Raw genomic sequence first — 15,424 nt, forward strand, 5'->3', positions numbered from 1 at the left:
CTAGTGGAAAGCACGTCAAGAGGCCATGGAGAAAAGCCAAGGCTATTGTGCCCAAAAGAAACCTAGCGGTGTGGCCATGGCCAAAGGCCACGGCTAGTGGTCCCATTTAGGAAACCTATTGGAGCAATATGTAGAGTGGCCGCTGTTGAAGCCTGTGGGCACTGGGCATAGCCAGAGGCGCTAGTGGGACCAGAAGAAAGCTATTGGGGCAACATGTAAAGGGGCCATGGCTGATGTCCAGGGTCAATGACTATGTCGAAGGACATGGCTAGTGAGTAGGAAAGAAAGTTCACGTTTTCAAAGATACAGTGGGCCCAAAAGAAATGTATAATGGCCAATAGTTGCCAATGGCCATGGACACATAGGGCGGTCCAAAAGAAAGATATTGTTCTGTTACACAGCTTTATTCAGTGTAAAAGCCATGCATCATAAAATACATTACATATATGGTTAAAGTTGATCATACAATAAGATAAAATTACAACAAATAAATAGATAAAACATTATACAAAATTGAGAAAGATATTGGGGCACCATGTACAGTGGACACGTCACCAAGTGGGCAACATGTCAAGGGGCAACAGCGAAAGGCCTTGACCGCTGGCAATGGCCGAAGGCCATGGCTAATGTGCCAAATAATAACCTAGTGATGTGGCCACAGCCGAAGGCCATGGCTAGTGGGCCCATTTAGGAAACCGACTGGATCAACATGTAGAGTGGCCAAGCCGAAGTCATGGGCAAAGGCCATGGCTAGTGAGCGGGAGAGAAAAGTAGTGTTTTAAAATATGCATTGGGCATGGCCAAAGGCCCTGGCCAATGGGACCGAAAGACTTGTAGAATGGACATGGCCGAAGGCCATGGCTAGTGGCCCTTAAAAAGAAAAGAACACAATGGTATAACTAAACCCCTGAAATTCACTGAAATGAACCTTAGTTGAGGTGCAGTTAAGATGCACAGATTTAACAAAACAAAACCCTTGAAATTCAATGGATGTGGAAAGTCATGACCAGCTTCACTCAGCGCATTCCCGTTGAAAAGCCCATGAGCACATACATAATATAAGAGAAGGCAGCCACAATGCCATACAAAATGGCATTATGGGGGACATAGCATTATGGAAGACATAACCTGAATGCGCGGATTTAAGCTGGTCGTGACTTCCCACATCCACTTAATTTCAAGGGCTTTGTTGCATTAAATCTGCGATTCTCAACTGCCCCTTAACTAAGGTGTTTTTCAGTGAATAAGAATATGTTAACATAACATAACACTGGGAGTGATGACGAGCCCTTGACTTGGTTTTCAGTTTGCACAAAAATACATTAATGTGCTTACAAGTAGAGGATGCAGTGACATCATTTCACCAAATTGCCTGGGGTAGCGGAAGTGACATCACACGACTCTTGAACACTGATGATGTGTTAATATATAGCACATATACTTAAGCCTTTCATATAGACCAAATATACATACACTATCACCCATCCTGTGTTTGTACTCATTTATCAACCTCAACAGGATGAACGGCTGAGTTGACCTTGCCGGCAGTCGAACATGCAGATCACACACACACACACACTGAAGGAAGCACTCAACCCACTGAGCTAGCCACAGACAAGGAGCCTCAATATAATTTTTAAAAGAAAAAAAAAAGTTTGACATGTTTTTACATTTTTTTTTTAGGGGTAGCAAGGGAGACCACAGAGGTAGCAAGGGAGACCTCAGGGGTCACAGGTGCGACCCCTGGCGACACCTAAATGACGTCCCTGAGAGGATGCCCTTAAAAGATCCCTTTATCAATTTACACATTCTGTTTCAGACAGGCACAGTGGTAAGCAGGTGACTTGCCACATGGTCCTCAAGGCTGATTGCAGGGATAATGATTCTGTTTTAAAAAACGCAGGCGGAAGGGCAGGCTAATAGTGGGGAAGAGTGCCTGCGCCAAACATTCTTGTTGCCTGCATTGTTATTCGGATCCTGACACGAGCCTTGATTGGGCGGGCAATTAGAGGCACGTCTTTCACATACAGAAGCGATGCGAACTTCGAAGGCTAAGAATAACACTGCAAAAGGAGAAGAAAAGATGCATGACCCAAAGAGGGAAAGGCAGGAATTTTGTGGTTTTAAAACACGTTACTTGCAAAGGCCCAAATGCCAGTGTGGTCCTTAATTGATTGGAAGCTGTGCATTTAGTAAAAATATTAAAACAAGTATTGGCAATGCCAACAGTCTGGTTTTTTGTGTAGGCATCGGAGTGGCACTTGTGAGGTACTTCCGGAGTGGTATAAAGTAGCTATTGATAGCAGCAGGTGCAAAGTGGTGCGAGTACATGGGCATCTAACAGCAGTGCCTGGCAAATGCCTAATACTAATACACAAGCCAAATATGTTGGCTTTGCCAAAGCTTGTTTTAACAGGACTTCAGGGAACGACACGCATGGTGCTTATAAATCGAGTGGCTGAAGGCAGGCCTTGTTAAGATATTTTCATTACACCAGTCTTGCATTTACAACTCCAATTAAGTCATTAACTCTCAAAAGACTGCTTTAAAAAACAGTGGCAGGTGCGTTGACTGCACACAGTTGGATTGTAAGGCTTGATTAAAGCAAGAATAAAGAGCTCCCATGAAGAGGTGTTTTGGCCAGGGAGGGGTAGACACTGGGTAGGAATTGCCATAGGGATTAACATGGCCATGGACAGTAAATGTGTTGGCAAATAACCAAACAAAACCTACAAGCTGTGTGTCCCTCCTCATAATACTTTCTCCCTATCTGTGCAACAGTTTCAAATTATTGGAGACGTTTTAATGCCACCTAATAGCCCAAACTAATGATGCGCCATCACCTTATTCAAATGCGTCCTTTCCTGTAGGAGCCAGATGCTGGCTGAAATGCAATCTTTTTTTAAGTCACATTCTCCTCACGTAATTACTGGTGAGCCACTTGTTTACTATAGAAACGCAAAAGAGGTGATGGATGGAAGGTTTTAAATTAATCTTAACCTCAGCCATTGCTCTGGGCAACCCTGCAGACAATCATTCTTCCCCTGCTAAGCCATCACAAAAGGGCAAAGACCATATGCAATACAGGGTTGGCCCCACCAAAAAGGAGACAGTCCAGCTCAAACTGCTTGGTCACCCCCCTTGTGCACGAGACCACAAGCATCCCCAAACATGCAGGTATAGACTGGGAGAAATTATAGATCTGTGCACCAAAAATCACAACCAAAAATCACTTTTCCTTACCTTTTCACAAAATCTGTTTCAGTATTATCCCATTGGGCATGCATGGTAATTTTGTGTTCTACTTATATTAGAATGCTGGGAGGAGTGTTGATTGAGGATTCTGGAATGGGGAGAGTAAGAATTTGATGGTTGAGAGAGCAGGAGGTATGTTGCTGGTTGATGTTATCAAAGTTTAATGTATTCAATCAATAAATATAGATTACAAAACTACCTGCAGTGGTGACTACATCATTCATCCAAAAGAAGACCACACACAATAATAAAGATTGCCCACGCTAAAAGCTCAGAAAGTCTTCATTCTATTAAAGACAAGGAGGCGAGCATTATGCTTATCTTTCTTTATTTGCTGCCAAACCAGCACTTTAAAACTTTAACTTTAATACTGCACATTTATGTTTTTTCAAAACCACAGTTATGGAAAACGAAATGGGTCAGTTTAAATGTTTAGTCCTTCACTTCCGTGTGTCCAATGCAATCACTTAGGGAACTACGAGTCCCATGAGACTCAGGTCTCTGGTAGTCCAAGCCTCTATCCTCTGCACTTATCAAAGGGCAGCCCCATGTATAAGATCCCTTCTGCCCAGGTCGTTTCCTCTTTCTTTATGTCTGAGTATTTGAACTTAATTGTCTTTCGCCAACAAAGCGATCCTTTTGGGACTGAACTGGCAAGAATCCTTGAAACTGTAACTCTACGGTCCGAACGTGACCAACTTGAACTGTCATTCCTGCATTTCTGAGAATTTCTTCATCCGGCAGTCTTTTACTCAACTCCTGTAAGGAATGGAGAGTAAAATATGAGGGTGGGAATGAGCAACAGTGGTACATAGTTAACAACATGACAATGCAAATTGATCTCTTGCTATTCTGGGTGGGATGTAATGCTCGCCTCCTTGTCTTTAATAGAATGAAGACTTCCTGAGCTGTTAGCATGGGCAATCTTTATTCTATGACAAGACAGGAGGCTCGCATTATGCTCGTTCAACGCTGTCCACCACCCTTCTTGGTATCTCGGATACAGGTTTAAAATAGAATGTCTTAAAGGTTGACTCTCAGGACCAATCTGCTGACTTCATAATGTCTTGTAGAGACACTCCTGTAGTAAAGGCCTTTGAAGCCATCGCCCCCCTGGCCGAATGCGTGCCAAAAAGAGCCAAGTCAATACCTGCCCAATGCATTATTTCTCCCACCCATCTAGCAATGGTTGCTGACGCTACTGTATGATAGGGCTTCCTGCGCGCAATGAGTAGCCGGGACACTCCCTGCGGTCTAAGGTGTGATGTGCTTTCTCATAATCCTTGATACACTGCACTACGCAAAGCTTTTTATTACTTGTGAAATATGTGTAATCTATTACTCTCGAATCTGTCTTTGTCCTTTTTGTAATGGTGAATGATATGCTGTCTGGGTAGAATATTTTCCTATCAATTTCAAGGCCTTTGACATCAGATACTCTCCTACAGGCTGTAAGGCAAAGTAGCATGGCAAGTTTTCCTGATAACTGTGATCGGGATAAGTTCTCGTTATCGGGCCATCGGAGAAAGAGGCAAAAAACATCTCTGACATCCCATAACACTTTGTACTTGGGCATAGGTGGTCTTTTGAGCTTCATCCCCTTGAGCAATTGCAAGACTGCTGGGTGTTCGCCCACGGTGGTACCTTCTATTTCTTCGTGCCCCGCTGAAATGGCCGACCTATAAACTCCCACCGTTCTAAAGGCGCGCCTTCTTGAAATTTGAAAGCCAGAAAATTGAGGACTTCTACTAAAGGGGCTGAAATGGGATCCAACTCGTGATCCGAACACCATCTGGACCACTCGTTCTATGCCGCACTATAGCTCCGAAGCGTAGAAGGCGCCCAGGAGTCTCTGATTCAATCTGCAGCGAGCTGTGAAATTTACATCTTTTCCTGAAACCCTGCAGGCTATCAGGTGTAATGTGTCCGCTGTTACCAGCGGTTGAGCTTGCCCGGACGGGTCGAGAAGAAGGTCCGGCAGATGAGGCACTATCCTCGGAAAATCCATAGAAAGTTCCATCACTACTGGAAACCAAGGCTGTGCCTTCCATAGGGGTAGCGCAATTACGATCTCTGCTTGATCTCTGCAAATTTTCGCTAGAGCCCTCGTGATCATAATGAATGGCGGGAAGGCATAATGTACTGCTCCTGTCAATGGTTGCAGGAATGCATCTGTGCCTGCTGCATCCGGGTCTATCCTCTAGCTGAATTACTCTCGAGTCTGAGCATTCAGTATGGACGCAAACAGATCTATGTAAAGGGGCCCCCCATAGATCCTGTAATCGCTGTAGGACCTGATGATGTAGCTTCCAATCGCTGGAGTCTACAAGATAATGAGAATTCCATTCTGCTACTTCGTTCTGCTTCCCTGGTAAATATTCCGCAGATATGGATATCCTGTTCTGGAGACAGTAATGCCAGAAATTCTTTGCTAACTTGGCTAGCATTTTGGACTTCGTTCCTCCTAATTTGTTTATGTATCATACTGCGGAGATGCTGTCCATCTTGAGCAGTACACAACATTTTACCTTGTCTTTGTAAAAGCGGGCATTGCGAAAGAGCCCGCTAACAACTTGAGACAGTTTATGTGGAGATGCAGCTCTTCTTCTGACCATTTCCCTTCTGTCTGAATGTGCTCGCATCTGGCTCCCCAGCCTGATCTGCTTGCATCTGATTCTATTATGAGATCCGGGGCATCGCCAAAAATGGCACGACCGTTCCAGGCTTCCATATTTATTAACCACCAGTTGAGCTCTGTGCCGGCTTTGGGATCTATAGTCACTAATTGATGGTAACAGAGGCCTCCTTGTAGATGTCTTATTTTGAGGCGCTGAAGTGCTTGATAATGAAGAGGCCCCGGAAATATCACCTGGATGGAGGCTGCCAGAAGACCTACTATTCTGGCCAGATTGTGAAGGGAGATAGTCTCCTTCACTAGAACCGCTCTGAGCTCCTTCTTGATCGCTCTCACTTTGTGTCCCGGGAGTTCGAGAGACGCTTTGACTGACTCTATTATAAAGCCCAGGAATTCTATCGTCTGAACCGGAAGTAGCTGAGATTTCTCTAGGTTCACTAGGAACCCTAGGGAGGTCAGGAGCGAGAAAACCCATTGCACATTCTTTGTTAGAGTAGCCTTCTCTGGCCCAAAGATGAGAATGTCCTCTGGGTAGATGATGATACGAATGCCCCTTTCTCTGATGGGTGCTGCCACCGGTTTCATGAGCTTAGTGAAAGCCCATGGGGCGGAGGACAGACCGAACGGGAGACAAGTGAATCGCCATACTTCTCTCTTCCATCAGAAGCGCAGATATTTCCGATAAGCTGTTGCTATCGGAATCATCAGGTATGCGTCCTTGAGGTCTAGACATGCTAGCCATTCTCTGGAACGCAGAAGGTCTCGAAGAAGATGAATCCCCTTCATTTTGAAATGGTTGGACACAACCCACTCGTTTAAGTCTTTCAGATTGATTACTGGCCTCATCTTGTCTCCTCTGTGAACTAGAAACATGTTTCTGAGGAATCCGGGACCTCCCTGGTATTCGCGCTCTATTGCGTTTTTGCGTTCTAATTTGCTGAGTTTGCTGTGCAGGAGCGCTGACTCCTCTTGCACCATATATATAGGGCGAGGTTCTGTTCTCTGCACGGGTGTTCCTATAAATTCTATCTGTAGACCCGCTCCTGCCTGCAGCACCCATGCATCGCTTGATAAAGCTTGCCATTCGCTCAGGTAGTGGAGGGTTCTTCCTCCTACGCGCCAATTCACAGTACTCACCGGCTGCTGACCCTGGTTGCCTATAAGATCCTCTTCCTCTGCAACCTCTAGGAAACCTTGATCTAGCTGGGAAGAAGGAGTCTTGTTGTCTAGAGTTCCAGTACTGGGCACGTTGATTATGGGGCCTTCGTTGAAAGTTATAGCGACCAGACAAGCGACCCCTATGTCATCCGGTCCTGGCAAAAACTCGCCCCTGAAAGATCTTCCTGATGGAACTCTGGGCCTTCTCTAGTGCGGAGTAAGTTCCGACAAACTGTGACGTTTCTTTCGTGAACGCCTCTCCGAACAACAGACCTTTGGCGCCTTTGCCTGCTTCATAGGTGGACAGATCACTGAACTTATTGTCTATTTTCAATAAGATACCTCTTCTCCTTTCTGAAGATAGGGCACAATTGGCGTTGCCCAAAAGGCATACTGCTCGTTGCGCCCAGTTGCCTAGGATGGTCGTGTCTACTGGAGTGCCTGTGTCTTCCGATTTTTCGACAAGGTCCATAATTTTTGCTAATGGACCTGAAATGTCCAGGAGCTTGTCCTGACATCCCCTCCAGGTGCGGTCTACACCTTTTCTGACGTCTCGAGATGCTTTGGTTACAAAAGTGACCAACTTGCGGTCCAGGTCTGGCGTCTCTGCCAGTTTATTCGGCAGCTCTGGTCTAGGGCACTCCGATCTCATTCTTGATCTTACCTCCCTCTCCAGGGGCTTGCTAATTTGCTGGGCCATGATGTATAGTACCACTCTGGGGGATGGTACCCATTCTGACGAATTAGTGTGCCGGATGGCCTCCAGGTCGAACATGTCTGCGGTGTAGTCAATATTCTGGGGGTCTTCTGCATCGTTATGGAAGTTCTCCTCTTCCTCACCCCCCTCATCATCGGCGAATAGCCCTCGTCATCTTCCGCTAAATTGTACACCCCTGGGGTAGGGTGTCTATCAAGGCTATCTCTTTTCTTTGCCAGAGAAGTCTTCTTTAAGCCTGGCGACAGGGTCGCCTACCAATTGGGGAACAGCGTTAACCCGTTCATTATTGCCCGGGGGGGGGTCAAAGAGTGCTTGCTCTTCCGGGCTACTATACACCCCTTTTTTTCTACCCCTTTTTGGGGGTGTCCTGCTGACGTTCCTTCTTCAGGGCTACTAGCCCGTCTTTTCCTGGCTGTAAGATGTTTCTGCTGTTCAGCCATTATCATTTCCAGAGTCTCCAGCCTTCTTGTAATGGGTTGCACCCCTTGTGAGACAGCCTGCTTCAAGGAGTCTCCCGCACCTGTTTAAAACTTTGTGACAAGTCTGATTCTTGATTGGAAGGATCCTCTTCCCATTTTTCTTGACTCACTCTGGGAAAGTGGATGGAGTGTTAGTTGGGGTGCTAAAGCGAGCCATATTCTTGGTGTTGGCAGGGCCAACTGTGAGGAAGTCAGCAATTGAAGGCTCTAAATAGTTTTCCCACACGTGCTGTGGATCGTTGCAGCGTGTGTATGTAAACCGCTTATTGCGATTTATAAATATTCTTTTTTTTTTTTTAAATCACTTCACTCATTCGCGGCTGAATTCACACTCTGAACAGAATCAGGATTCCCATGGGAAGCTGGGAAACCTGGGATGTTCCTGCTCCCCTGGGTTCTAACGGCCGCCGTGTTCGCCGGTGCCGTAATGATTCTAGAGAGAGCAGCCAGACACGGGCGGAATTGCTCACGGCTCCGGCCCCCGCTAGCTCTGCATACTACTAACAATGACTCACGCGCTGAAAGCAATCACTCGCTGAGCAACGCTCGCGGTTTGCTACGGCGAGGTAAACTTCTGAGGAGAGATGAATCTTCGATATTATGAGCGCCAGCGCTAATACTGAGTAATACAAAGATTCACTCTCAAGTAATCTTAAACATTATCAAAACTGTATAACTTGACTAAAAGTTACAAACTATAAGCAATGGTAGAAAAAATAATGTCACTTATCTCAGGCAGCAAATAGAAAGTGCAAAGGACCTGGGCAGAGGGGTTCTTATACATGGGGCTGCCCTCTGATAGGTGCAGAGGATAGAGGCTTGGACTACCAGAGACCTGAGTCTCATGGGACTCATAGTTCCCTAAGTGATTCCATTGGACACACGGAAGTGAAGGACTAAACATTTAAACTGACCCATTTCGTTTTCCATAACTGTGGTTTTGAAAAAAACATAAATGTGCAGTATTAAAGTTAAAGTTTTAAAGTGCTGGTGTGGCAGCAAATAAAGAAAGATACGCATAATGCGAGCCTCCTGTCTTGTCATAGAATTGGCAACTAGATCAACTAGATCCTTGACCTGCTGCAAACACGTAGTCCAGGAAGCTGATCCGCTCCAGCGTGAGCCCTCCACAAGAACATGTGCGTGCCATCCTGTATCCAAGGTCAGTCTTCCTGCCGTGAATCACACACATGCTGTACTGTGTGTAGACAGTAAACATTTAGAGGCTTGCAGTGGGATTACTGTTGCCCCTTCGTGTGCCCTGTGTCATGCTGTTTTTACTTTAGAAGGACTGGTGTGAGTGGTGATCATTCAAGTGAGTGGTGATCATTCAAGACCTCTGTACGCCCATGTGCTAGAGTAAAGCACGCAGCAACGTTAAAATACGTGCCCTATTATCGTTGTCGGAAGGCTGATGATTCACTGAGACTGTATTGCATCAAAGCAAACGCTATGTAAACGACACGTTGAATAGAAACCTCAGCTAATACCAATAAATAACGGATTCTGGCAAGGCAAATGTTCAAATCATGAAGCGCAGTTGTCAATATATAGGATTTTAAATCACAAAATCATACAACTAACGTATAGAATTACAGCATATAAAAGTTACATGGCAATGCTACATTTGGACCGCCCACAAAAATTTCTGCAATATTCAGAATGCCCTCTTATGCCTTGGAGAAGGTGGAAGGTCGAGTTTGACATTTATCTGGAAGCAATAGATGGCAACATATTCTCCGCAAGCAGAAAGAAAGCCGTCTTTATGCACAATCTAGTATCAGAAGGACAAGAGGGGTATCTGGTCTTTGCATCGAATGCCATTGCATCTAATGCCATTCCATCTAAATGTTTCCATCTAGAAAATTTCCATCAAATGCATATTTTTGGGGGTAAAGGGTTAATTTTTGTTCAAGTGTATTTGAAAGGGTAAAAAAATAGGGGTTCGGGGGGACCCCCGTCAAAAAAAGAAAAAAAGTATGCATTGGATGGAATTTTTTTAGATGGAAACATTTCAATGGAATGGCATTAGATGCAATGATGATTTTGAGAGGTGGGAGGATAAGCAAGCGCGTGGTGAGCAGCATCCACAAATGCCTGCCACCAGAAACAGCAAGGTGAAGGAGGAGTCTTCTGGACGAACATCACCGCCTGCAAGCACACAAAAGGGAGCACAGGGAGTGCCAAAGTGGCATCGGAACCTCAAGGAGGAAGTCAGCCACCCGGTTGAATCCAGGGCAAGCGTGACATGATCAGGCAGGGCTCGCTTAGCCTGAAGGTGGGGGAGGTCAGGTACTAGAAGAATCGCCCATCCTCATCTGAAGCTGGAAGTGAGATGGAAGTGAGACAATCCCTCCTTGCAGTCTAAACCACAATGAGAGCCTGTAAACACGGCAGACATCTTGTAGTGTGGAGATCAAGCAGTATTAATTTGCAGGTTGCATGCAGCTACAGTGGGCCGAATTGGTGCAGACACTGCATTGCCTCACAGGTCAGTGCATGTACAGGAGGTTTGGCAGCATTTTGAGCTTAGACCAGGCCTATTAGATTGCAGATAACACAGCTTAGCATAAAATAAATCTCTAACATTTCCTGGTGAGAACCCCAGAGCTACCTCCATACCCATGTTGTTTCCAACTTTGCTAGCCGACTGTACAAAATACAATTCCCCTGGGGGCAGTGGACAGATGTACGCAGGAAATGCAGTCTATGCGGGCGAAAATTAGCCAAATCACTGCACGCCTCAAAGACTTGGAGGAGAGGTCTCCACAGCTAAGGACAGAGTAATAGGGCTGGAACATCTATCTACTAGGCAGGATTTTAAAATTCGAAGTCACAGTCACCGAATTGGAAGACAAAAATAGAAGGAACAATAGTCAGGTGTCTGAAATCCCAGAGGGGATGGAAGGTCCCAATCCGGTGACATTGTTTTGGAAAATGAGTTCCCGCTTTCCTACAAGTTTCCTTCTTAGTGCTGCTGAAAGTACAGAGAGCCCACAAAGTGCACAGATCGCCCTTCAGGAAATAAACAGAGAGCATTTATAGTGTGCTTCCTCCATTCAGTACAAGTGAGCCATGGCAGACTCTCCAGATTCTGATTCCAGAAGTCCACGCAGAGCAGGCCAGAGGGTCCTCCAAGGACAAGGAAGGAGATCAAGAAAGGGACAAATCCAGATTACTGCTTAAAGTAAAGACCCAATGGATGAAGGAAAATCAGGCATAGTAACATAACAGGCTGCAGCTGTTCAGTCAGAACCATAAGATACATCTCTTGCATTCCTTCTCAAACTGTTGAACAATGGTCTCTACTGAAGGATAACGGTGGGCTTGGGGATTGGAGGGGCTCTTACAGCGCATCATTCACCCGCAACTTATACCCAGCATTTGTCTTCCCCAATACAACAAAATATCAGTTGGATTCACATGTTGGAGGTAACGTTTTGTTTAGAAGTTCTTAGTCTACATTGGCCCTCACTAGTGTGGGAACCAGTTAATGGGCTCCTATGGTCAGTGTATATTCTCTCATTCTCCCTAGTATATCTCTTTCTCTTTCCTCCTCTCCCTCTCCTTTCTTCAGATTTCTAGGTGTTGCTCTATAGGAAAGGATCACACTAGAGAGGTAACGGAGCATGCAATATTTCTATCTGGTAGTGAGACCAGGGCGATGGACCCCCGGGTGTAATGTTGCCCACAGCATTTCCAGAATATGTATACAGGTTCACAAGAAATGACCACATGACTTTCTATCTATCTCCCCATATTTAAAGTTGTCACATGGAATGTGAAAGGCCTGGGCTTCCCTATCACGATGCAAAAATACTCACACATCTGAGCAGATTGAACAGCCAGGTGGCCTTTATCCAACAAACACACCTCTCGGGGAAAGAAGCTGCAATACTCCAAATGCAATGGGTGGGTCAAGTTCATCATTCAGATACCAGGGGCCATAAAGGGGGTGTAAATATACTAATTCGCAAATCGATGCCACCCCCAAGTTCGAGACACTACAGCAGATAAAGAAGGGTGATTGGTGCTGGGAAACTGCTGTTGGGATGCAAGTGCAATGTCCCAACCATGGAAAGGGGTTTAGACTGTATAAATTGTATTAGCAAACAGAGCTTGTCATTTAGTGTGAGTATGTTGCCATATTTCTTGGCAGTTCTACACACATGCTATTTGTTGTTAGCGTTGACACACTTAAAAAAGCATCACAAAGCTGTACATGACAAAAGGAGCAGCAATGAAGTAACATTGCATATCATATTTAGAGGTTAGAGCTAGGCCATGTGTAATACGTTTTTCAGCAAGTAGTAGTGACTGATGCTGTGTTTTGGTTGCATTAAGCCAATTTTAGAAGATGCTGTTTAATTTTATTCAGGAAAGCTTTTTGCTAGCAGCTGAAAAGCTAGATGTAGTGTTCAGCAGTAAGATAGGGCATGGGTCATGCGATAATAACACGAGGGCCGTGTTCTATCTGAGCAAGAGTTCTGCCATCCTGGAACAGGCCCCGTTAGAAATTGCATCTTCTGGTAGTTAGAGAATCAGGCTGTTTTGTGGAGTATTTGCTCTGTTTATTTAATTAGAATGTATGCATCCTTCCCCCGACAGGTACGCAGACAGCCAAGGTTATGGAAGAAAGAGAGATGCACAGTGCAGATAGCAGCTAATTGTGCCAGGCTGAGCCGCTCGCAGGAACTGAGAATGCAATATTGGGTTTTGATGATTAGATTAGTGCTGCCACTACGAAGGACGAATCTCATTAGAATATGCCTGGTGTTCGGCATTGCCAAGGTGCCAAGCTAAGGTTGGTGTAATACTGCCCCCATTGATTAGTGGCTGGTCCATTTGAATTACAGGTGTCTGAGCAAATGGAGCAAACACATATTAGAAATTCATCTCTGAGAGCAGTGCCTTCATTTTTTTATTTTTTTATAAAGCACCTGGTTCTCAAGAAAGATAAGGTAGGGGATGTGCTGGAGATGTAAGGTGTTTTAAGATGGGATAGCAATAGATAATGTCAAGGAGCACAGCTGCAAGGTCGAAGGTTCCATCTGGGGATGCCATGGTGTCTGGTCTCATGAGGAAGCCATTGTATTACTGGGAGGGATTGACGTCGCTGTTCACATTCACTCCTTGATTGGGTCCTGTCAGGTGTATGCACATCACGAGTAGGACAAAGTTACATTGACCAATAAGGAGAGACCATTGTTTCAACAATGCACATGAATATAGGGGATCAATCACATCACAAAGTGTTTTGCTGACTATGCCATTAGGTCAATTTGTAAGGGGTTGCATTTAGCTTGTGGGATGTTTTTACCCATGCATCCAAGCCCTACCATAAAACTGTGCATTACTGGCATTGAAAACATCATGATGGCCAGAACTCCCCAGCGAGTGCACATGGAAAATATGAAGAATAGGCTGCCACCCATTTTTGCCTATGTTGTGAGCACAGGAGGGCACTGCCTAAAACCACCATTGGGCTACACACACAGTAGCCTGAAACCATTGGGAATGGCAATGCTGATTGCCAAAAGCAACCCAGAACTGTGGGGAATTAATTTTCTTAATGTCAAAATGGATGCAATACTGGTGCTCACCACTATCAGAAAGCCGGCGTTTTAAAACCACTAGACTTTTGTGTAAAACTCAAAACCCAAACCAGGCCAAGGAAAGACTTGCTAAGAGGTGGATACAACTTAAAACTATATTCTGAAATGACTTGAAGGAAGTAATTATTTAATGTATATATAAAAAATAGCTGGGGATGTCAGCAGCTTAAGGGAAATTGGATTTAAAACCACTAAAATCGAAATGTTTAAATTAAATGAGTGACCTACTTATGAGTGTAACATAGTTTGCAACTGTTGAAATTTCATAGTTTTGAACTTAGAATCAGCATTCTAGCTGCATGTGCGAAAATTGTAAGTTGGATTTGAATGTAGAAAAATGGGAACTAAAGTGACATTTAGCTGAATTCTGCCTGACAACTACCCCCGACAGGAGTTGAACTGGCTCAAAACTCTTCCCAGGCCTGGCTGCATCCTGCTGCCCCTGCCAAAAGGAGATGACACCTCTCTGATTGAATTAGGGGAGTGGCACCTGGGGATTACAGGAAACTGAACAAAGCCCTGTCCCGGACTCAGGCAAATGTTATATTGGGGGAGCCGTAAAATGGCTTCCTCTTGGAAGGAAATGGGAGGGGCAGTGCCTCTGCTAGCAAGCTGAGTTTGGGGGAAGTGGACAAACCAGAAACTCCACCATGTGCTTGGGGGAAACCGCACCCCTTTGGGCCAGAGCATAATTTTAAAAAAGATGGATAATTCATAGTAAAGACTTGTCAGATTTATATAAGTAATTTCATTATTTTTGTGATTTTTCTGTGCACGTTTTAAGAGGTGTTAGGACCGTGTGGTGTATTCTGGGGGGTTGCTAGCGGAAAATAGGGTCTTACTCCAAATGTCTGCATGTTAAAAATCTGACACTTCATCAATTAATGTCCATACTCCTTGTGCACATTTGTGTAATTTTTGGTAAATGTCCGATATTAGTAAACCGACCAAAAAGCGCAAAATGTTGTCATTTCTGAATCCCAGCTCGCAGGAACATGGGGCTTGAACAGAGACCTGTCTTAATTCATCTGTAATATGTACATGTAATTTCAACAAATTGTGTATCTAGGAAATATGTATTTGGGTCAGAAATAGATTTGTGTGCAAATTGACCAGGGGAGGTTCCTCTGACCATAAAACCTACAGCATCACTCTGACACTCCATTTCTTCCCCCCAATCAAGGGGAGAGGAAAGCTGGGCCAATGATAAGTGAGAGGGGCAGGCTTAGCTAGGCCCAGGCACACACCCATTTTCAAAACACATAAAAGGAACATTGAAACCCAGGTAGGGACATTCACTTTCCACTTGCGGGACGCTTTGCCGGGAGACTTCAGACTTCACATCCAGAGATCCAGACTTCAAATCCATCAATCTCCAGAACCTGTAACAGAAATTAACTCCAGAATTTGTAGCAGAGAGGCCTGAATCCACAAGCTGAATCCTCTTCAGCAGGCCTCAAAACCAACCAAACTATTCAACAGCCGGGCGAGCTGTTTGAAATTTTTGCCAAGAACTTTTGCAAGATCCTGTAGCAGTATCCAGAAAGCAGTGCTGTATCCGGAA

This window comes from Ambystoma mexicanum, chromosome 10 (assembly GCF_040938575.1).
Source record: "Ambystoma mexicanum isolate Mex_15411 chromosome 10, UKY_AmexF1_1, whole genome shotgun sequence".
NCBI classification, from domain to species: Eukaryota; Metazoa; Chordata; class Amphibia; order Caudata; family Ambystomatidae; genus Ambystoma; species Ambystoma mexicanum.